This window comes from Misgurnus anguillicaudatus, unplaced genomic scaffold, assembly GCF_027580225.2.
Source record: "Misgurnus anguillicaudatus unplaced genomic scaffold, ASM2758022v2 HiC_scaffold_33, whole genome shotgun sequence".
Lineage (NCBI taxonomy): Eukaryota > Metazoa > Chordata > Actinopteri > Cypriniformes > Cobitidae > Misgurnus > Misgurnus anguillicaudatus.
In genome coordinates, this window is record NW_027395283.1 from 6,683,794 (window position 1) to 6,708,694 (window position 24,901).

A 24,901-nucleotide genomic window follows, 5' to 3' on the forward strand; every position below is an offset into this window, starting at 1 on the left:
ATTGATAAGTCTGAGTAACACCGAAAGCACGATCAGATTCATCTACCTCAACAAACTGCTCTCATGGTGCCAACATAAAAGTGTAATGACTGCAATAGTTCAACAGCAGTGGATAAGTCCATGTCGCCTTTTTGCAGATGAACGCTTGTTGTCTTAAATCTGTTTGGCACCCGGTTCCACAGTGTAGTCATTATCGTCGTTTCCAGATTATTTATCTTACCAGCGAGTGCGGCAGCATCACGTCTTGTGTCTGCTTTTTCATTACAATCTGCAGCAATTTTTGCAAGTGCTTTTCTAATTGCATTGTAAGTCCAACCCCAAGTCTTGCACCATTTTTAGTACACACTCAGCAAGGCTTGCACCTGTGTGGCTATGGATGGGCTCAAATCAAAGGAATCTTTTTAACTTCTCTTCCCTCAGCATTAACAAATCTAAAAATAAATGTCAACTGATCAACATGGGAGAGGTCTGGTCTTGGCCTCGATATTTGTTTTGCTCTGTTTATTAAAGCAAGCATGTTACGTCAGTGATCTGGACTCTTTTCGTGGTCGGATATCCTCTCAAGATGTTTCCAGTCACAGAAGCCTGTAATAAATGTATGATTTTGTGAGGAGAAAAGTTTGCATGAATAGCAATAAACCAATCCAGTTGACGGGGAGTACAGTAGCCATTCCTTAGGAACAATTTAGTTGTTTTGGGGACGAGACTGTAATAATGAATTTGTAAGAGAACGTGTTCTTCCCCCATTCCACAATCTCGTACAGATGCTGGATATTTGGCAGCCTGATTCTGATAGACTGCAGCTCCACGTTGTATACTCTTCCCTCACTTTTTCTGTGATGAACCCCCACAAGGCCAGATCACCAGGAACAGCAAACCATCGATTGTCTGTTTCATCATCCACCTCAGTCTGGGTGTAGGAGTTTAAGTCTAGCTGTTGATCGGTTGTTTCTGGATGCTTTGACTCATCAGGTGCACTTCTGTTTATTTGATCGGTGGTGTCTCCGTCAGTAATTGATTTCTCAACAGAGCATAAATTTGCATCATCTTTAGTGCTGCTAACAGTCTGCTCGGCACCAGCGTGAAAAATGCATATTTGTGGAATTTTGTGTAAAGTGGCTTAATGTACTTTTTTTGGCTATGCCACTTAGCTGCTGCCGATCATTTTCCAAAAAGCTGTTGTGCACGTCACGCCTACTTAGTAGATGAACAACTTACGTCTTAAAGAGCAAGTACTTTTGTAATTTTATAAAATATTTTTTTTATTGCTGGTTTCAGTTGGTGCCTCTAAGACTTTGGTGCCCCTGGGCACTCCCCCAGTTTGCCCATATGGTTAATCTGCTCCTGAAAATAAGTTGCTGGGACACAAAAGAAAGTCTGCTGTCCATAACATCTCAGCGGGAACAAACGTGCACATGCAGAACTGTGATCTTTCAGGCTTTGATGTTCACATACGCTCATAATTAAGTCAAAATGTTCATTGGTGTATATAAATGTATATAAAAAGGTTATGTGTAAAGTGAAAAGTTTAGGAGAAAAGCGTTTTAGGGCGTGTGAATCCATTACTGTAGGCTTGTAGGTATAAGTGACAGCTGTAACTTATATGTTACTATTCATTAATATTAGGCCAGCATTTATGTTATCTTAGTGGTCACTTCTGATTGAAGGCAATCCTTTATTCTGCTGATTTAACTCCTTTGGAATGGAATACAAGTGTAGTTCGGGGTTACTCTAACGACTGTTGTTACCGGCAACCAGGGGCACTGTAGGGGGGGGGGGGGGGTTGGGATGATTCTAAGGGCCCATGAAATTTTTGGGGCCTCAGCCAAGGACTGTGCCGCACACACAATCCCCTTAAGCTGAGCCCTCTTATCTTCGCCCCGTCTTTACTCTGTGTTTTAGCACCTTCTTTAATCCACGGTCTCACAGTGCACGTGAACTTCAGAAAAGAACAAGGTGTGTGTATTTGATGCTAATTTCTATGATATCTGCATATGCGCACTTCCTTACTATAAATGCAATTTACACAATGTGACGCTGGATCAATACAATGCAGTTCCCTTTCAGTCGGTCACTACGACGTCACGTTGTGACCGACGAATTGGGAACTCGCTTAGAGAGACCAATCTGCTTCGAATACTACTAAAACGCCAATGAACTTGGGATTGAGATATTTGCTTAATGCTGGCGCCGCCCCGCCAGGTGCGTATATAAGGAGCACGTGCAAATAGGGAAATCAGCTTTTTATCGCTTCGAAAGCCGGCAGTATCTGCTACTAAGAAGCTACTTTACTCTGTTGGGATCGATTACGGAAGTTGGTTGGACTGGCAGTACCACAGCGGACGCTTCGCAGTATTCCACAGCTTTGTGCCTTGTTAAAGGCAGCCACTCTCTCGTATATCCGGAGATCAGCGTCCTTTTCAGGATGGCTTTTCGTCCGTGCGATCTTGGATGCGGAAAGTATATGGGTCCGAAGGACGGTCACGAGCGTTGTCTTTCGTGCCTCCAGCACCGGCTGCCCCGTCTGCTCCTCGCCGAGGGCGCCCTCCGGCGGCTGCCTCCGCCCCCCCCGCTAGAACATCTTCCAGGCCACGGAGGGGGAACAGCGTGCAGAGGTCGCAATCCTATTGGCGAAGGACGCTATCCAGCCAGTCCCTCTTACCGAGATGAGATCGGGTTTTTACAGCCCGTATTTCATAGTACCCAAGAAAAGCGGCGGGTTACGACCAATTTTGGATTTGCGCGTCCTGAACAAATCTCTTCAGAAGAGGTCTTTCAGGATGATTACACCGAAGCAAATATTCAGTTCAATACGCCCCCAAGATTGGTTTGCAGCAATAGACCTGAAAGACGTGTGCTTTCATGTGTCCATTCTCCCTCGTCACAGACCGTTTCTCCGGTTTGCGTTCGAAGGTCGGGCATATCAGTACAAAGTTTTACCGTTCGGGCTGTCTCTCTCTCCCCGTGTGTTCACAAAAGTAGTGGAGGCGGCGTTAAAGCCCCTCAGAGAGAGCGGTGTTCGCATATTGGCTTACCTCGACAATTGGCTTATAGTAGCGGATTCTCGGCGGACGCTGTGCGAGCACAGAGATCTAACACTTCGGCATCTCGCCCGTTTGGGTCTTCGGGTCAACTGGGAAAAGAGCAAACTCTGCCCCACGCAGAGGATCTCTTTTCTCGGTATGGAACTGGACTCGATCGATTTATCGGCGCGTTTGACAGAAGAGCGCGTCCAGTCAATTCTGACTTGCCTCGGTTCATTCCGAGGGAAGAATGCGGTCCCGCTGAAACAATTTCAGAGACTCCTGGGGCATATGGCAGCAGCAGCGGCCGTGACACCGCTCGGACTGCTCCATATGAGACCGCTTCAGCGTTGGCTTCACGATCGAGTCCCGAGGAGAGCGTGGCGCGCTGGCATCCATCGTGTAACCATTACACCTGCATGTCGCCTAACATTCCCCCCGTGGTCAGACCCCGCGTTTCTCAGGACCGGCGTGTCCATGAGACAGGTCTCCCGGCAAGCTGTTGTCCATACAGATGCCTCCGACACGGGCTGGGGAGCCACGTACGACGAGCTCACAGCTTCGGGGGTGTGGACAGCACCCCAGTTGCATTGGCATATCAATTGCCGCGAGTTATGGGCAGTATATCTGGGACTCGTACGCTTCGCTACGGAGCTGCGAGGGAAGGATGTACTAATAATCTCAGACAACACTGCGACTGTAGCGTATATCAACCGTCAAGGCGGTTTGCGCTCCCGTCACCTGTCGCATCTCGCTCGTCATCTCCTCCTTTGGAGTCAGAAGCATCTGAGGTCCCTTCGTGCCATGTACATCCCGGGCTCGCTGAATACAGCGACAGACGCGCTTTCCCGAGCTGCGCGCCCCGGCGAATGGCGACTCCACCCCCAGACGGTCCAACTGATTTGGAGGAAGTTCGGTTGTGCGCAGATAGACCTATTTGCATCGCCGGACGATACCCACTGTTGCCTATTTTATTCACTAACCGAGGGCAGCCTCGGCGTGGATGCGTTGGCACACAGCTGGCCGCGGGGCATGCGCAAATACGCGTTCCCCCCAGTGAGCCTAATAGCACAGACCCTGTGCAAAGTCAGGCAGGACGAGGAGAGCCTTTTGATGATCGCCCCATATTGGACGACCAGGAATTGGTTTCCGGAACTAATGCTCCTCGCGACAGCCCCTCCCTGGCAGATTCCCCTGAGGAAGGACCTTCTTTCTCAAGGAGGGGGCACATTTTTAGTGAAGGTTTAAGTGATTTACCCCAGGCAGTATCTAACACTATCGACGCGGCACGAGCTCCGTCTACGAGACGGGCTTACGCGTTTAAATGGAACCTTTTCGTCACTTGGTGCTCTTCGCAACGCGAGGACCCCAGAGAATGCCCTATTAACATCGTGCTTTTATATCTTCAACATAGGTTAGATGGTAGGCTGTCACCCTCCACTATTAAAGTTGATATCGCCGCTATCTGCTCATCACTCACTTATCAACGGCAGATCAGTTGGCCAGCATGATTTGGTTATTAGATTTCTAAGAGGCGCTCGCAGGCTAAACCCCTCGCGCCCTCCTTCTATTCCTCCCTGGGACTTGTCCATGGTGCTGAAAGCACTCCAAGGACCGCCATTTGAGCCTTTGCAGTCTGCGAGTCTGAAGCTTTTATCAATGAAAGCTCTGACCCTGCTAGCATTGGCCTCAGTGAAAAGAGTAGGGGATTTACATGCATTCTTTGTTGACGACTCGTGCCTTCAGTTTGGTCCTGCTGTCTCGAGCGTAACCTTGAGACCCAGACCAGGCTACGTGCCCAAAGTTCCCACCACTCCCTTCAGAGATCAGGTGGTGAGCTTGCAAGCGCTGCCCTTGGAGGACGCAGACCCAACCATGGCTTTGTTGTGCCCCATACGCGCACTGCGATTCTACGTGGACCGCACGCAAAGCCTCAGGACCTCAGACCAGCTCTTTGTTTGTTATGGTGGCCAGCGGAAGGGGAAAGCTGTCACTAAGCAGAGGATGTCTCATTGGATAGTGGATACTATCGCCCTGGCTTATAATCTTCAGGGTATTCCTTGCCCCTTTAATTTGAGAGCGCACTCTACACAGAGTGTTGCCTCATCTTGGGCTCTCGCTCGTGGTTCCTCGCTAACAGACATCTACAGAGCTGCTGGTTGGGCGACACCTAATACGTTCATTAAATTTTACAGTGTTCGTATCGAGCCTGTATCCTCTCGTGTCCTTTCCTCTCCAGGGAGGGCACGGAGAGCAGACTCGCAGGTCGGCTTGCAGCCTCCGACTGAGGCTCCAAATTGAGTTTCGGAATGGAAGGCCGTCAGAGCAAAAATGCGTAATGGTTTGAATTGCTCTTCCTCCACTGCCTTGGCAGCCTTTGTTGCGGAGCATTGGCTGTCAGCCTTCACTAGCTGTATTCTTACGAACCTACGTGTTGGGCCAGGGCCCCACATTGGTCCCACCGGGTTCCTTTGTGAGTATTATTCCGTGGGGTTAATCCTACTAGCCCACGTTTCCCTTAGCAGAGCACTGCTTTGCTTACACAGCCACGGCTGTCATTTATTCCTCAACTACGGTTGACTTTTGCCCACAATTAGCCCTTAAGAGGGGCGGTGGCTTCCGCAGCGTTCCTATCCCGCTCTGGTAGGGCGCTTCCCAGTTGCTGGCACTACTGTGGGGTTAAAGGAACATCTAGTGCCCGGCCTTCTGCCTTATCCTATTCTCCATTCCCTTAAGGGGATTTGGAGGGCTTTTTTGCAGACACTGGAAGAGGTCAGCCCCTAGTGGCGTTTTGGTAGGGATTCCCAATTCGTCGGTCACGACGTGACATCGTAGTGACCGACTGAAAGGGAACGTCTCGGTTACGGATGTAACCCTCGTTCCCTGAAGGAGGGAACGAAGACGTCACGTCCCGTCGCCACAGGTGCTGCCACCTGCTGTTACAGCCGGTCACCTTTCCGGCTTTCTCAGCGAACAGAAGCTGATTTCCCTATTTGCAAGTGCTCCTTATATACGCACCTGGCGGGGCGGCGCCAGCATTATGCAAATATCTCAATGCCAAGTTCATTGGCGTTTTAGTAGTATTCGAAGCAGATTGGTCTCTCTAAGCGAGTTTCCAATTCGTCGGTCACGACGTGACGTCTCCGTTCCCTCCTTCAGGGAACGAGGGTTACATCCGTAACCGAGACGTTTTCTTTCTAATGTAAAGTCTTCGCTCTGTTCACCTCAGTTTAAAAAAACACAAGGGGATTTACGTTCCCTGTTTTGTGTTATGATTCTAACGCGAAGTCAGCCCTTATAAGCTGTTTTAATTAACGTAGCCCGTATAAGCTAATTAACATAAACTAGAAATGCGATCGGTTACAGACTCCAATGTTTTGTAACGCAATATGCCAAGGACGGATTTTTAGGCAGTCAAGAATCGAGTTGATTGTGATAAAACAGAAATGAAACGAAGGCTAAACTAGTCCAGTAATGTATATTAAAGCTTCTCACCTTGCAACAGCTTTAAGAAATCAATCTGTCGTAATCTGCTATAGTTGTTGTAGTTTGTTAGAGAGATGGAGACGTTTATCTACAGTTGTCCTTCATTTCATTTTAGAGTCCTGCTGATTAATAAACAGTCTGAAGAATCATTTACGTTAAGAGTAAAGCTGTTTTCTTGAGTTCACGTTAATGATCTGTTGTTATTTTTGTTTTAGTGTAGCTGCTGGTGTGTGAAACCTGTTCTTCACCTTATAAATAATGCTAATAATTATAATGCAAGCTTTGGTCAAGCATTTTTGACCCAGTCTTATTTGAGGCATAAGGTAACTGTATAGAAAAGATGCATTGTTGTTGTTCGCCATTTTTAAATGTTACAATGTCATTGATGTGTGTAACAGCTGAAGTATACAGTATGTCACTGAGACGGTCTCTGAAAATCAGACTAAAGCCTCAAATCTTATTGTGAGATAAAAGCATCACAGTTTAATTTCAAGCATTAATTTCACTATGATTTCAATCGCTGACATGACATTACTCAGTCAACATTAAAGATATCAAGTTTATATTTTCACAAAATGTTCTTTACATTATGTAGGATGATTTTGTGTGGAAAACAGTAAATCACAAATAAATACTTCATCTGGGTTTTCACAGGCATGGTCACATTTATCTTTAATCTTTAAGAATGTTGCATTTTCTCTGATTATTTGATTAATGTACTGTATTTTTCAATTACATTTACATTGCGCAATAAATTATCTTAGCTGCAGACATTGTAAGTATCTATAAATACTGTTAATTGTGGTCAAAACAATAGCAAAAGAAATAGTTCTGTATTATTAAATTGCAGACAAAGATTTTGAATAGCTACAGTAGGTTGGATTGTATGTTTGGTACAAAATGGGTATGGTGGGGGCCCGACCTCATATTCTTTCATAGGGCCCAAAATTGCTAGCCGGCACCCCTGCCACCAACAGCACAACATATCCCGGGCAAATTGTAATCTTGTTGTGAACCTCTTGAGAGTGTTTTATTGATCTTCATCTGGTAGTTGTGTCTGCTGTGATCATAGACTAAAGCAGTCCACCTCTGCCGTGTTCACATATGACTAAACAAACTGAACCAAGGAGAAAAAGCAGCAGGTTCTGAAACATAGACTCAGGTCTGAAAACACCCTAAGATGTCCTCAGACAAGTATTGTTCAAAATTCAAACACAACATTTATAAAAAGTTTTGGTCCACTTCAAATGTTGAATAGTTTATTTTAATTTAATCTCAGTAATGTATTTGATAACTGAAGCTGATTTTATTCAACATTCATCACAACACTTTAACTCTTACTGAAAGTCACAAACATAAAACATTAAAATTTTATTAAAAAAGTCATTCAGAAATAAAAACATAAGATAAAATGTTGTGATGTCTGATGAGAGAAATCTGATTTAATTACTGTATAGAAAATAAATCACACTGTTAATATAAACATAAACTGATGAAGTTCATTTACTTGTAAATCTCACTGATGTGTTTCAGTAAAACACAAACACACATAAATAAAACTAAAATGAAAATGTCCATTAACACTAAATGATGACAGAAGAGAAACAAATTCAACTCACTGTAGATTTAATCTGTGTGTGAACAAACTGTGTGTCTCTGTTCTCTACAGGTTGTTGAGTTGTGATATCACAGATGAAGGTTGTGTTGCTCTGACTTCAGCTCTGAGATCAAACCCATCACACCTGACACATCTGGATCTGTCGTTTAATCATCTAAGAGATTCAGGAGTGAAGCTGATCTCTGATGTACTGAAGAATCCTGACTGTAAACTGGAGAGACTGTGGTAAGATCATCTCTCTGATAGTCACACATGTACTGAGGTTTAGTTAAACATAAACTGTATGAAAAAAACACACTAAAATGTAAAGTATCTGGGCCCGGTTCCCCGATAACATTCACTCTTAGCGCGCTAAGAAGACTCAAAAAGATATATCTTACCAAAGTTGTTTATGTTCCTAAGTGTGTTCCCCGAAGTGTCTCTTAGGAAGCTTCTTAACACGCTGCCTCTAAGTTCGGCGTAACAATGTCGCTGTCCCAAGTGAAGGTGCTGAATTATTTGGGATCGATTGCTCAGGGATCGATTTTCCACTTCACACAAAGGTGCATTACAACCTTAAGAAAGACAACACGTTATATACAAATGGAACATTACTCAAACTATTCCAGTAACATTTATTTTTACATGGTTTAATTTATCCGTAAAATATAGACTATTAATTAAATGATCAAATTGTCAGTTATATAGACAAAGCGGGTATCCCTCGCTAATCATCCACCCTCCTTATCCCGTTGTGCCACTTGTGCCGCTTCTTGACATGGGTTTAACGACTTTTAAAAATGATGTTATACACTTTTATACTAATGATAAGGTACTTAACAATCAGAATTGATTGGCAAGCAGCTGCAGTATTTCTGTTTAATGTGGTATTGCTTGCCATTAATGTTTTCAATAAAAAGCAACCTAGTTAGATAGAGAATATGGTCTGAGAAGATCCAGCAGCTCCATAATGAGTTGTCTTGGGAGACAATTTTTTTTTTAATTTAGCCACGTCAGGCAAAATGTCAAAAGGTTTAAGGGTTGCCGAATAAAAAAAATTGTTTTGGAGTTACCGGTGTTGTGTGGAAGTCTGTTCCCTATGTTTCCCTTGTAGTGTAGTGTTTTTATAGCATTTTTATCACATTATACGTTTATTCTTTATATACATTGAAAGTTTTAATGGCTACTGAGATGTATATGTGTGCATTTATGTAATGTATCTTGACTGTTCTTGATTGTAAGTCAATTATTTTTACAGTATGAATCATATTATATGTATAATATATATTTATTATGTATGGAAACTAGGGCTGTCAATAGATTAAAAAAAATAATCTAGATTAATCGCATGATTTCATGAGTTAACTCGCGATTAATCGCAAATTAATCGCACATTTTTATCCGTTCTAAATTTACCCTAATTTAACACTTTTCAGGTTTTTAATACTCTGATCATATATACATATATAGATGCTTTATGAAAATGTATGTTAACAACAGCCTGTTTACATATTTAACAGAACCATCAAGCCATGGTTTTGTATATGCATTTTCCTTTCAGAATAATTTTCTTTCTCCATTTTTATTTGATGCTGCATCATTTGTGACATGTGCTGTCAAATTTTGTCGAAATTAGCACATTTTCAAAAAAATAGTTGTTTATATTTTGACATTCTCTATTAAAACATAGAACAATGCATGATTTGGTGGAATATAACAAAATATGACAGAACTACACCTGTTTGAAGTTGAAAGAGTCAGCAAAGTTAAATTACCAGAAAAATTACCACCCATACATTAAATTACCACATCAATACCTTAAAATCACTGATAAAACTATAAGATTTAGCACACACAAAACAAAAACATAATCAATATATGTTAAACTTTTTTTCTTTTGTTTGATTGACATTGTGACAGACTGCTTAGAATCTAAGTGTTCTAATATAATGTTACACATCAGATATTTTTACCCAACAGTTAACCAAACATTTACTTAACTCTTTAACATTAATCAGGTACCGAACTTTATCTCTCTTAATGACTCTTTTAACATCAAGCAAGTCCTGCAGTCTATTTTCTAAGTCATGCATAAAAGCGAAACCAAAATGAATTGAGACGCATCTTTGCATTAGATTAAGCATTAGGAGGACGGGAATGTTACACCTCAGACGAATAAATATAGATCATTTCAGATGTCCAACGAGCATTTAGAGCATTGGATTTGCTAGACGATTTGGTTAATGTTCTTATTTCTATGAAAACCTTTGAATCATTTAGACAGGATCCCATTTGTCTGCGTCTCTGTTCATTCAACTATGGGCTGGACCAAGGGTCAAACAGAAATTGCGCGTTGCGTTAATCGGCGTTAATAAAATTAGTTGCGTTAAAATTAATTTGCGTTAACGCGTTTTTAACGCGTTAATTTTGACAGCCCTAATGGAAACATAAAAGTTTTAAAACAAACAGTACAGAAAAAAGAGCTATATGTTAAAAGGCATAAAACTGTCAAATATGAAATATTAGAATACATGATATTATTGCTTTTTAGTATAACCAATTCAAATCTTTAATCTTTCTAAATAAATTATAAATGTAACGTGATGAAATTCCATATATATATATATATATATATATATATATATATATATATATATATATATATATATATATATATATATATATATATATATATATATATATATATATATATATATATGGAATTCCTCAGGGTTCGGTAATTGGTCCTGAACTTTTTATATTGTTTATTAATGATATATTTGAGGCCTACAAAGACATGAATTTTGTATTGTTTGCAGATGACACAACAGTGTTTAAGACAGGGGCAGATTTAAATAAATTAATGGTTACAATTGAAAGAGAAATGACAAAATTAAAGAAATGGTTTGATTATAACAAATTGTTTTTGAATTGGGATAAGACAAATTATATGGTTTTTGGAAATAAGGGAAAACAAGAATGTACAAATTTAGTTATTCAGGATGTAAACATTGAACGTGTTTCAGAAATCAAATTCTTATGGGTTATTTTAGACAGTAAACTTAGTTGGAAGTCTCATATAGATCATATCAAAAGTAAAATAAGTAAAAACATTGGTATTCTTTATATATACTGGATGAAGCCTCATTAAAGCTTTTATACTTAACTTTAATTGTCCCATAACTAACATATTGTACTGAGGTGTGGGGTAATGCATGCACCAGTTATACTGAAAGGTTGTGTTTACTCCAGAAGAAAGTAATAAGAAGTGTGACGCACAAAGGTGTACGGGACCAAACTAATAAATTGTTTATCAAATTGCAGACCTTGAAATTTTATGAGTTGGTCAAATTTAAAATATTGCAAATTATGTGGAGAGTGAAAAATAATATGGTGCCAATACACATTCAAAATAAATTTAAGTCAATTATAGATAGTAAAAATAGAAGAAAAGGCAACTTTTGTGTACCATATTCACGTACCTCAAAAAAACAAAAAGGGTTTATGGTAATTGGGATCAAATTATGGAACTCTTTGGATAATGAGGAAAGATCATGCTATACGATTGTTCAATTAAAAATATATACAAAAAAAGGTATTTCGAAAATATGAAGTAAGTGAAGACTCATTGTTTGACAAATATGGAATTGTTAATTATATACATGTGAAGTAACATTGCACTTTGATATAGAGAATGGGAGCTATACGAGCTATATATTCTGTGCTAGACTAGATTATTTGGGAAAAGGGCCGTGAATTTATAAGACTATGTCTTCCTAATGCTCCTATTCAGCATTGGAAGCTATTATTTAGTTGTGTATGAGATTATTTTGTGTTTGTAACAATATCATGGCTGAATAAAAAGAATTTGATTTGATTTGAAAATGCTATAAACATAGAGGGAACAAACTTCAATGAGGAACTTTGATTCATTAGTTCTGATACCAAATAAAGTCAACTGCATAAATAGTCCTGTATCCATTACAAACATATTTTATTATAAGTCTTAAAAATGTCCATAACATAAAATAATTGATAACATACCATAGTTTGACTTGTACTGCGCTGCGCTGATTTATAAAGACTGCTGCTGTCATGGTAGAAATAAGGAGAGAACCCAAACACAGACAACTGTAAAATAAACTGAAGGTTTATTAAAACTACAAAACACAAAAACCCACAGGGGGGGTAAAACAGGTGATGAAGGATGATATAAAACACAAAACCAAGAAACAAACACTAAATGCAAAATAACAGAAACTCTGAGGACTAGATTCAGGTAACACGAAGGACATGAACCAAACACACTGAATCTTGACGAACGAACGAGCACAAGACAGAGGACGAGAGGGCATAATAAAGACACAACTCAAATGGGGAACAGGTGCAAATGATTACATAATCAGGACAAGAGCACATAAGGGAGTGGGGTAAAAGTTACAAGACACTGGGAACACGTGACACCAACAAATGATGTGACTACACGTGTCCCCACACAGAACACAGTACTGCCATGATCTTGCCATCTGAAATCAGACCTGAATCTTACACAAAGGTCTGGCAAGACCATGACAGCGACAAGACACTTGGAACACGTGGAAGCCACACACACAATATGACTCCACATGTCCCCACACAGAACACAGTACTGTCATGGTCTTGCCAAATGTACTCAGACCTGAATCTAGCGCAAAGGTCTGGCAAGACCATGACAGCTGAACAGTGACGGCGATAGTGTTTTGCCCTCAAACAACGCTAAGAGAGAGCTTCTGAATGGCCCAGACCAACCTTACGAAAGTGTGACTTACAGAAGATATACTTAGCGTATGAACGTTTTGGGGAACTGGGCCCTGATCAGTAAGCAGATACATCAGCAGTCTCATGAATAATTATGATGTTGTGTTGTTAGATTTCCCCTACACACCTGACTGACTTAAGTTACATAACCGTGTAGACAACACACACAAGACATTTATCCTCACCGGGTGTCCATAGAAGACAAACACCAAAGAGTCACACAACATATTGTACATTATGAACACTATGAAATTTTTTTTTTTCTTTGATGCATCATGATGTGGACGATTCTGAATCAATTCGCAAATGTCAAGAATTGATTCTTAAAAGTTATTTTACAAAATAATAATGTGATGTTATCAGAACCAAAAGGCTGAACTCAACTGCGGGAGGGGTGCTGCACACGGACAGCTTGAGAGCGCACCGCACGAGCACCCACAGCGGAGCTTACACGAGCAGAAGAGAAAGAAAAAACAAATACATCTAGCCCTATTTGACTCATTATAAACTGCAAGAAAACAAAATACATGTTGGGATGATCTTCATCTGCCTTTTCTCTGTTCAGTGAGCGTCAGGAAGAAACAGCGCCTTTCATTTACAAACTCATCTGATGTGCTAATAGCGTTTCCAAAAACCTGCCGCTAAATGTTTAGATATAGATAAGAACATGAATATACTTCTGTAAAAATATGCACATCATTTGTTATTCAGACAGAGACGCTGGGTGCGCTGCATTAGATAAATACAGTAATACTGCCAAAATCACTGTGTATAATGATGATGATTAGACGATATGTCAGTTACAGTTACATATTGATATGCTGGTTAACATATTAATTATATATGTTGATTCTGAATCGATTCATGAGGGTCCAAACGATTCCCACCCCTAATAAACACAAACACTTGAGGAAATAAGATCATGTGTTCAACCTGACAGACTCCAGTCAATGTCTTTGAATATGATTTAATCCTCCTCATCAGAAAGAATACAAGAGTTTATATAGGATAGATACATAACAAAGTCACATCATTTATCTCTAATATGATTTATTCTTCATATCTGCAATTCAGAAACTCATCTCTGTTACCATGCAGACAAAACCAAATTTAACTTTCTTGATGACCTCAGCTTTAACAAGTCATGGGGTTTAAATTGAAATCATTTAACAACATGTACTTCTTCTATTTCAACACATTTTATTGTCAAAAGCATACAGTACAAATGTTCAAACCTGTAAGGAAAAGACATGTTAGTTATAATTAGTTATGATTCATTTCAATTTCCTTCACAACGTGCAACAAAACTCCTCTGTTAAAATGTCAGAAAATGTAGTTTGATGTTTCTTTGATGAAATCTTTGCTGATATTATTGTGTATGAAGAGTTTTTCTCCTCGTCGTGTTGTTTTTATAAAGATGATTAAAAACATTGATCCATCATTGACACTGACACACACATTAATAATGTTTTATAGATTGAGTGAAATTGATCTTTAAACACTGTAACATCTTTAAATGTAAGATCAGAGTTATGTTATCTCCAGCTGATATTCCTCCTGTAATAGAGGAAGATTTTTACATCAAATACTTGATGAGAATTACAAGTGTGAGTCATGAACTCAATACAGATTTATGAAGAAATGTTCATGTGGTTTAGGTCATCTAACACTAATAGTCAGCTGTGTGATGGATTTATTTGACATTTAAACACACAGTGTCTCAGTTACTGAGGGACTGAAAGAGGAACATTACATGAAGAGATGGAGGTTACAGATTTGTGGACAAACTTTGTAGTTTTGTATCATTCACATAAAGTCTCTTTTCTCTACAGGTTGAGTTGGTGTAATATCGCAGATGAAGGTTGTGTTGCTCTGACTTCAGCTCTGAGATCAAACCCATCACACCTGAGAGATCTGGATCTGTCTCTGAATAATCTCACATTTTCAGGAGTGAAGCTGATCTCTGATCTAAAAGATGATCCACATTATAAACTACAGACAGTACTGTGAGTAGAGCTCATTTAAATAAATGTTTAAAGTAAACTCATGCAGTGTAATTTAAATCCTAGAATATAAATATTAGAAATAAATGTAAATTGATCTGCTGCTGTTATAGGCTGTGTATCCTTTAAACCCAACAAACAGAAAATATGAAGTGTACATGAACAACACTTGATGCTTTGTCAGATCAACACAATAAGAATTCAATTCAATGTCTGAGTCTGTTTACTGACTGTGATGTTGAGTTTGTTCACTCCAGGATTTAATACTGTGATCTTACTCTTCTTACACATTATATATGATGTTTGTTAATGGGGTTTGTTTGATAGGCCGACACCTCTATAGTTATTCACACTTGACTAGATGTTCATCTTAAACTCTTTTTATAACAACTTGGTTTTTATTTCATGTTTTAAGCACAGTGTTGGGAACGTTACTTTAAAAAAGTAATTAGTTATAGTTACTAGTTACTTCTCAAAAATAGTAACTGAGTTAGTAACTGCGTTACATTATTATAAAAGTAATTAATTACCAGGAAAAGTAATTACTGCGTTACTTAAAAAAATCTAATATTTCAAATAGCTTGAATACCCCTTACAAATTAAATATGTTAAATGACTAAAATGAATACTAAAGAGAAATTACAAATTTTTTGGCAGCATGTGACGATTTGAGGTGCTTTATTAGATCAGAATTACTTGCCACAGACGTGGAGAGACTTTTTCTTCATGGGCATAAGTTGCACATTACACAAACATTATTGCCTTTCACCTCAACAATGGAAAAGTAGTGCTTTATACTTCGTGTTTGCGATCGCTACCTTTGAGCTTGTTGTACTTGCCATCACCCTGTCGCCGGTGTTTTCGGAGTGATTGATGCGCGATGACCGGGCTGCCTGTCAGTGCTTTGAGATCATCACAGTCATCAGCAGCACCGCTGCTCGTTGAGAAGAGAAAACGACGCGTATTTTCATGTCAGTCTATAAATGTCTCCAACCACGTCAGAAAAGATAGCTAGATTTGTCCTATAATGTCGCTAAAGTGATAGAAAGTTGCTAAATCTAGCGACAAAGTGACAAAGTTGCTCAGACTTTTTTTTTTACACTGCTCGCTCGCTCAGACTCGGAGTCCGACTGTGCGAGTGGGCGTGCCTGTTTGTGAACTCTGCCTCTGGTTGGCTAACGTTGGAGACTAAGCCAATCACCATCAGCTATGTGGTTCTCCCACCCCCTCTAACACACAGACACACCAATCAGCATCAGTTATGTTTCTCCCAACACACACACAAGAGAAAAAGAGAGAGTGAGCATACGCGGCTGAAAATCACTTCAGTGAGATCAATTTTAGTAACGCGCAGCATTTTAATGTCAGTAACGATAGCGGCGTTATAACGGGGGAAACAGTAATTCGTTACTGAAAAAAATAACGCAGTTACTAACGCCAATTACTTATAACGCCGTTATTCCCATCACTGTTTAAGCATTATTGATCAAATCATCAGAATACAGACAGAAATAACAACACAAACACAATATATACACAACAGATAAACACAAAGTACAGATGATAAATGATAGAGATGAAGATTAGAAAAAAGAAGAGAAAGTCAACTCTTAAAATCTGATGGACACTTCACACAACTCTCTGTCGAGCTTTGACATTGATGCTGTTTCTCTTTATTTACACGACTGTCAACCTCCAGGACTTTTAAAATAAAGCATCACCTTCATTTTCTTACTGTTTGTGTGTGAACTCATAAAACTGTCATTATATTATACTACATACATATCAATACATTCATCTCTTACATTGAAATCAAATATTCAGAGGAAATAGATGAAATGTGTTTTTGTATTGTTGTAGCTCATGTGTATGTGTCACGGCCAGGGGCTGGCTGCTAATAGGCTAAAGCCACGCCCCTTCTCAACTTCCACCTCGAGGAGGTCCCCAAGGGCAACCCAATGACCAGACAACACAAGAACAGGTAGGTATAAAACAATCTTTATTGAATTTAAATATTTAAAATGTCTTCGGGAATAGGGAAAGGGGGAATTAAAACTAAAATCTAGCTCTGCCCTCCAGGTGGGCCTCAGCCGGGGGATGACGGGAAGCAAGGGGCCAACGGGGGTCCGGGACGTGGGACTCAGGCTCCGGCCTGGCCTTAGTAATCCGTGGCGCGCTCCTTCTTCCTCCTGGAGGCAGAATCAGAACCAGAATGAGTGTGGGGGATTATTATCTTGGTCGCGTACCTGAATCTTCCTCGTGGAGGCTCTCCCTTGTAGTTACACAATTTTGGTCAGGTTACTCACTACTCCTCTCCTATCTCTCCACAGGTAGCAGCTGGGACAGAGAGACACCGTTTATTTGGTGTGGACTAGCTCTCACCTCTTGGCTGGACTCAGCGTATCGTAAGTACAGGTTTGGCTCGATTTCTCCTCAGAATATTCACTCTCTCTCCTCTTCTCTCCACAGGTATCGACTTGGACACAGAAGCACAGTTAGTTTGCTTTAAGATGGCTCTCACCTCTCGACTGGACTCAGCATACCGTAAGTACAGGTTTTGCTCGGTTTCTCCTCAAAATATTCACTCTCTCTCCTCTTCTCTCCACAGCTATCGACTTGGACACAGAAGCACAGTTAATTTGCTTTGAAATGGCTCTCACCTCTCGGCTGGACTCAGCGTACCGTAAGTACAGGTTTTGCTTGGTTTCTCCTCAGAATATTCACTCACAGGTCTACCGGATACAGTGCATGCTCCGTCTCTATAGATCGACAGCTTAAGAGGTTAATAGGCACACAGGCAGCAGTGGTGGACTTACAGCAGTCGGCGCGGCGTGCGATGGGGTAAGTAGTTCCTAGGTGGCGTCGGGGGCGAACCCTCACGACCGCTAGATGGTGGCAGAGGGGTGGAATATCCCAACGTCTCACCGGGCCGAGCGCTGCCCTTTCCTCATTGCCATCAGGCGTTCGAACTCTGGACAGGGGCGCCCCTTTGTAGAGGCCACGGGACGATGGAATTACGTCACCTCTCTCTCTGCAACAACAATGTTTATGCAATTGGAAACATCAACAATAATAGCCCCAAATCGTACTCACGCCTCTGCTGTTTCCTCGGCTCTTCACCGCCACTCTTCACATCCGCCCGATGGCTAGACGGGGGAAAATCGTTTCTGGGCACCGTCCTATTTCTGGAGGCCCGAAGCACGCTCACAACATATGCTGTACTGCAGTGGTGTAGTCTAGATTTTTGTAGTGAGTATACTGTGATTTTTCCCTCTCACCCTTATGCTCACTCGTCCCAGAGTGACACCCCATAAGCACCACCACACTTACAGATGCATACAGTATGGATCTTCATGTAATCGAGAGCATTCTGAAAGTGTACTCATAAACACATAAACTGAATGTGTTATCAACATGTCAGTTTATGATAAGAAAAAAAGACTTTAACAGTCAATGGGTTTACAGCTGGGGAAACTGGATGGATTTTTAGACTGGTTTAGTGTTAATCAACATCTAACTCAGGGCCAAAACTTACTCAACTGTTAATTAAAATTAAATAAACTGTTTACAATCTTCAATCCGTGGCTAACACATGCATTGAAGAAGAAAAATATCCACTCTTTCAATAGCTATTATCTGACAACTATTGATAACATTACCATGTGTAATTTAATGGTGTAAATGTTTTTAATTAATACACATTTAAGATGACCATGAATTAACTCTAATTTGCATAGTCATTGAAATAAAAGCTTATTTTATGCATATAATACAAGCAGTGTCTAAAAATGAAAATAGGCTTTTACTTAATTATTATTACAAGACCATCATGTAGCCTAATATTAGACACCCAAACCAAAGTGAAGAAAATTATCTTTAATTTGCAAGTCTGAACTGAACATCAACAAAGACATGATTTTCCTCACAAAAGTTTAAGATCACATCTTGAACGATGAACCACAAGCAAACATGCTGAAAGCTAAAACCATCAGGATATAATTACGGGCTTATTTTATTGCATTTGGAGCCTTACCTCCAGATAAAGTAATAAACTGGACTGATGTTTTAAATGTTGTTTTCTCACATGTGCGTTGTTAACTCTCCGGATTTTATATTGCAGCAGCTCGTTCACTTCACATGGTTTGTTTACAGTGTCGCGTGAGCAGCTACACTGCAGGTTCGACTTCATTTGGCGCTAAGCAGACCCTTTGGTGATGTCAAAGTACCGCGAGAGCGATTCAAAGCAGATTTCTCCATGTGATAACTGCAATCGCTCTCGCGGTACTTTGCTGTCACTCGCATGTGGGTTCTTCTGGTGCCACACCACCAGTCTGCTCCCCAGTCACTTTCGCGCCGCTATGGTAATTTGATTTCATACGCGAATTGGATCGCGCAGTTCGGCAGGAATTCAAACACACCAAATATATAGCCTAATATATATGCAGTTCAACCCGCTAAAATAGCAAGTGTAGCATGCTACTGGTCAGTGCTTTACATCTGAATTATGACTAAAAGTTTGAAATGTCAGAAAACCATGCTGTTACGCATCATCAAGCTATTTTTAGTGGGTATACGGAAATCCTTGACAATTTCTAGTGGGTATACGGCGTATACCTGCGTATCACGTAGACTACACCACTGCTGTACTGAACTAACCAAAGCCAGCAGCCTCTTTGTCTTCCCTCGACGAAGTGCGTGAAGGCGGGGGTTGATCTGACAAGACACACAGCAATACACAGCAACCCACAGCAATATACAACACCACGTCAAAAATAAAGGTTTCCACAGCACAAAGACTCACCCACCACTCCAAGTGTACGAAAAAGACGCCCGTCTTCCCTCACTTCGCTTAGTTCAGATTTGGCGATGGAAATATGCGGCCCAGCTAGTGGTGTCGTTGTTGTGTCTGCTTCGGTAAGTATTTCCTCGGCTCACCCACCACGCTCTATGAGGGGTAGGGCCGTCCTCCTTCTCAACAATGCCGTTTCCAATCCCCTTCGTCACTTTGTCTCAATTTGTCATGTAATCCGTTCTCCTCACAACCTTTAAGGTTCGCGATGTCTTCACAATCAACAGTAGTGATGGGACATCTGAAGCGAGGCTCCGGAGCTTGTGTCGAGCAAAAAGGGGCGTTCCAGATGAAGCCCCGATTCGAGGCTTGTATCGTTTCCGTGAAAATCACGTGACGATGACAAACGAGGCCTCGTTTTCTGTTGAATACGTCATTGCTTCATTCTGAGTTTCGCTTACGGTTCGAAACTCGCGCCTCTTGTGGGTTTTGCAGTACGTTTGCATTGATGTTAAATTGTTGGTTGTAGCGAGTAGTGGCGAGGTTGTAGTGAGTTTCTAGTATAGTTATCATTATATATCATAGCCTGTATTATATATTATATTACACTTAGTTTAGTAGATTATTAGAGTAAATTATACATAGCCTAGTTCATTAGATCATTAGAGTAAATTAGCATATGTCTCGTTCTAATACCTATAATACGTAATTATATTATATAGCCTATATTAGTAGTAGTGTTATTATTATATATATTATTGCTGCTGTTATTATTATTATAAGACTAGACTGTATTAGGGATAACCTAGAAGGACTGAGGATCCATTGGGATATTGGAACAAACAGAAGGTCCAATATCCCAATTTATATAAGCTAGCACCGATCTTCTTATGTTGTCCAGCATCATCAGTGCCCTGTGATAGGGTGTTTTCTAAAAACAGAAACCGCCTCAATCCAAATACTGTTAAAAAACTTTTGTTTTTAAATAAAAACCAGTAAACCCTTTTCCGTGTTGCATTGCACTATTGCAGCCCCAGTTCAAGCACTGCACAGTCACGATAATTTGAAGAGTTTCGTTGCAAAACGAGATAACCACCGTTTTTTAATTGTTCAGAAATCTTGTTTTTTGGTTGTGCATTCCAATTAATTTCAATGCAACTGCAGTTGGTTTGTTTTGATTTAAACCTTCATAACTTAAAAAATACAGCTAAGTAGCACCATAAAACAAAATAATAACATGATAACGTAATAATACACATGTTTTGACAAAAATGTTAAAAAATGTATTTATCACGTTTTGCAACGAAACTCTTCATTTCTTTATTTTGTGCATTCACTGTTATCACTAACTCAAGAACTACTGTATAGTTGAACACAAAGTTGTGTATGTGTGAGTTGTGTGTGCATAGGTTAACACAATATACTTTATTCAAAAGCCCACACCATGACAATTTGGTTGCTCAAAATGAATAGATTTGTGTGCGTGTGCGATACATTGCTTTACACAGCAGGTGTCACTGGAGAGCACAGTGTTTCATGAGGCTTCGGGTAAATAAACCTTTTGGCGAACCAATGGGCTGGAAAGCCTCATTGGTTCAGGAAGCCTCGTTTGGCCATCACTAATCAACAGTTCCAGCCCCAAAAAGGTCTGGTGCAGTGCTCCTTTAACTATCACCGCTCCGTCCTCTTTTCGCCTGTCTTGGCTGCCGCACTCTTTCCTCGCGCTATAAGCGCTCCCGTGGATCAACGGCGCCCTCCGGCTCCTCTAAGGATGGAGCGTGTGATTTTCTGCCCTAGGCAACCATGGAGCTCGTGCCCAAAACAACTCTCCTCCTGTGTGCTGCTACAGCTCCATTTATGTGGCCCGTCCTCATTTCTTCCTCTAATCAGAGCTGCTACATAAATTGGCTGCACCTGTGGCTCGTTTCTTCCTGATTTGTGTTGCCAGGGAGACTGGGAAGTGAAAGGTGCTTTTAAAAATTCTGTCCGGGCGGAACCTCTCCTCTCCCTTTTTGGTTCCGCCCTAAGTCACCCTGTGACATCTGTGATAAACAGATTGTTGACATGTTTATTATGTTGAAGATTTCATTTCTATCACTGACTGATAGCACTAATAGTTTGTTTTTCTAGCTCTTCATCTGACACTGATGATGATCTGATATCTGATTGACTTTCTCTTTCATTTTTAGGACTGACAATCAATGGTAAAGATGTCTGATCTTCAGTATGATCTGCTGGTGAATAAGAAGACACAATAGTGACATCACTTCCTCTTAACTGTATGAGTTGATTATTCAGTACATAATCTGATCTGTGACTTTATCTAAATCTGACTTTGAAGTGTTGGAGGTAAATCTTCATCCTAACTCAGCTTCTGTCTACACATTTCCTATAAGAGCGATTTATCAGTCAGTGTAAGAGGAGCAAGAAATCTCATAGGATCATAAACTGAAGTAAATACTGACAAGATTCCTCTTCTTCTACACTGTTGGGGTTTTTAACTTCATCTTAAACTGAAATGTGTTCAAGTTCAGCACAACATTGAAGACTCGCAGCTCATTTATCTCTAAATCCAAATATTGGACGTCTTTGCTTTTGTGTTCTTCAGGATCTGACTGCAGGACTTTTTGATGATTATGTGATCAATTACAAAAAAGTTGAGACACTGAATGAAATGTAAATAAAATCACAATGCAATCACTTTTAAATCTTATAAATACAGAAAACAAATAAAATGTTTCATATGATATTACGGATATTAATTGTGCAGACATCAGTTGTATGTCGTCCTGATTACAGTCCTACTGATGACTGTAAAGATGAAATGAGCGTAATTCACAGTTTTAATACAGTGACATAAAGTTTAATAAAATGATAAACTTGACATTTCAGCTTTGGTCTATCGCTGTTGATTATCTGTCAGACGCTTTCTGAATGTCAGAGTCAAACTTCTAGTGGACAAACACAAACTTTATAATAAATTTACAATAAAACACAACACATTTTATGCCTAATTCAAAATAAATGTAAAAACAAAACAGTAAATTCATACTCAGTGAACAGTGAATAAGCAAAAACCACACAAAAAAAGATGATGAAACTGAACAAAGGAGAAATCCTGCCAGAGAGAGGTAAAGGTCAGATTATTTAAGTGATTATGTTTGTAGTTTTCAAGGTGATGTAGCTGACATTGATTATTATTACAAACTTGTATTCAATGAACCTCAAAACATACAAAGAAACTGAAACATCAGAGAAGACAGATGAGTGAGTTAAGATTATAGATGAAGAGATGAAGTCATTAAAGGAAAGTGTAACATTTACCCTGACCAGTCTACATGAAAATAAAGAATTAGTGAGGGGTAAGTGTGTCTACACTATTAAGAAAAACAGTGATGAACAGACAAATACAAAGCACGATATGATGTCAAAGGTTAAAGTCAAGAGAGAGGTTTGAACCATGACGAGACTTTTACTACAACTGCCAGAATGACGAGATACTGAAACAGAAAACAGTTCAGGAAAATATGATTGTTCATCAAATGGATGTAAAGACAACATATTTACATGAGCCAATAAAATGACATTTATATGAAACAACCAGATGATTACGAGGTAAAATCTCAAAGTAATACAAAACTGATGTGTATAAACTGAAAAAATCACTGTATGGACAGCTGATATAATTGATAGAAGAAGTACTACAAGTTACTGCATTAACATGAACAAAAATGAATTAAGATTGTGTCATGGGTGGTCTCATCAAGGAAAGGTAGAGATTTGAAACGGGGGTCACTATCATTTTAGGCAATCCATGTGTGCTAAAACACAGTTTCATTTTCATGATGGTAGTTTGTGAAGTTGTTACAGGATAAATTTCCAACCATTTGGAATGAGAATCTACTAAAATCTTTCCGAAGGGTCCTGTATAATCCACATGTGTGACCAGCAGACATCAGATGATCACAGCCAGAACGCTCGTGGCGATGGTGCCGGCCGGTGATCAGACCCACACTCTGTGTCTGAGCTGTGATACGAGACAGAGCTGTGATCAGACCTCATATCTGATCATGTGACAGTCTTTGTGTCTGTAATGTCTCTCCTTACACACTTACGTGCTACAACCTGCAGGTTAAGGACACAGGTGCTCTTTCCTATGATGTTTGACGCAGTGCACTGATACAGGCCGGATGTGCTGCTGATGATGTTTCTCAGTGTCCCTGCATCTGATCTGAGAACAGCACCATCAGTTATCTTATACATTTCATTCATCTGCACATTCAACACACACTTTAGATTTCAGTGGAGAAAATAAAGAAACTGTGAATAATGTTTCTATTGTCTATGACACACTGCAGAATAACTGTAATAACACAAATGTCCTGTAGGTGGCAGTGGAGGCGGAGTTTTCTTTACATCTTTTAATGTATAATGTCTGATAATTATCTTCATATTTTGTCTTTTTATTCAATGAAATGTTTATGTTAGCACAATTATATTTTATCTACAATTAATCTTTTAAACTAAAAGTGTGTGTTTTTTTAAGACCTCACTGTGTTTATTAAATCAAACACTTGATAAAGTTCACACTATGATAAATACATGAATGTAAATGTAGTTCACACAAATAATAAAATATCACTTAGTCTACATTATATTAAACTCATATGACTTTATTAGGTTTACATTAGTTAAACAAAAGAGGATTAATTTTGATTTGAGTTTAATTATTGTTAATGCTGATGTGCTCTTTGTTTCATGCAGTTAATGTAAACATATTGACTCACATTAATGATTAAGTCTCGTTTATAAATTAAATCTGTTAAATTATTTGTAATCAGATTTTTAATGTTTGTTTACTGTCAGCAGAGGGAGAAACACCTCAAACACTTCCTCATACAATAGTGACGTCACAGATGAAAGTGAAAGTAAATTGTTTCGTGTTTATTTTCCGTCATTTTGAACAGGTAGAGTTGATTTCTTAACATATCGATGATCATAGTGATTAATATAACATGTATAAACAGCTTTACAGGTATTTTTGTGTGTGTAGTTGATGTAAAAGTTGTAGTATTTTGAGAAAGTGAATCCAGTCAGATTGTGATGACAGCGAGTGTTCAGTGGCCGGTTGCATAAAACTTTAAGACCAGTCTTAAAAGTTAGTCATCAATTTTTTTTCTTCAAGACTGATCATAACTGTTTTAAG

General features: G+C 39.7%; 1 protein-coding gene across 1 annotated transcript in view; it reads left to right on the forward strand.

The window, feature by feature from the left end:
* The window catches only part of LOC141363207 (protein NLRC3-like), a 261,612-nt gene that overhangs the window by 48,212 nt on the left and 188,499 nt on the right, over positions 1 to 24,901 (forward strand). The gene's annotated exons all lie outside the window — the stretch shown is intronic.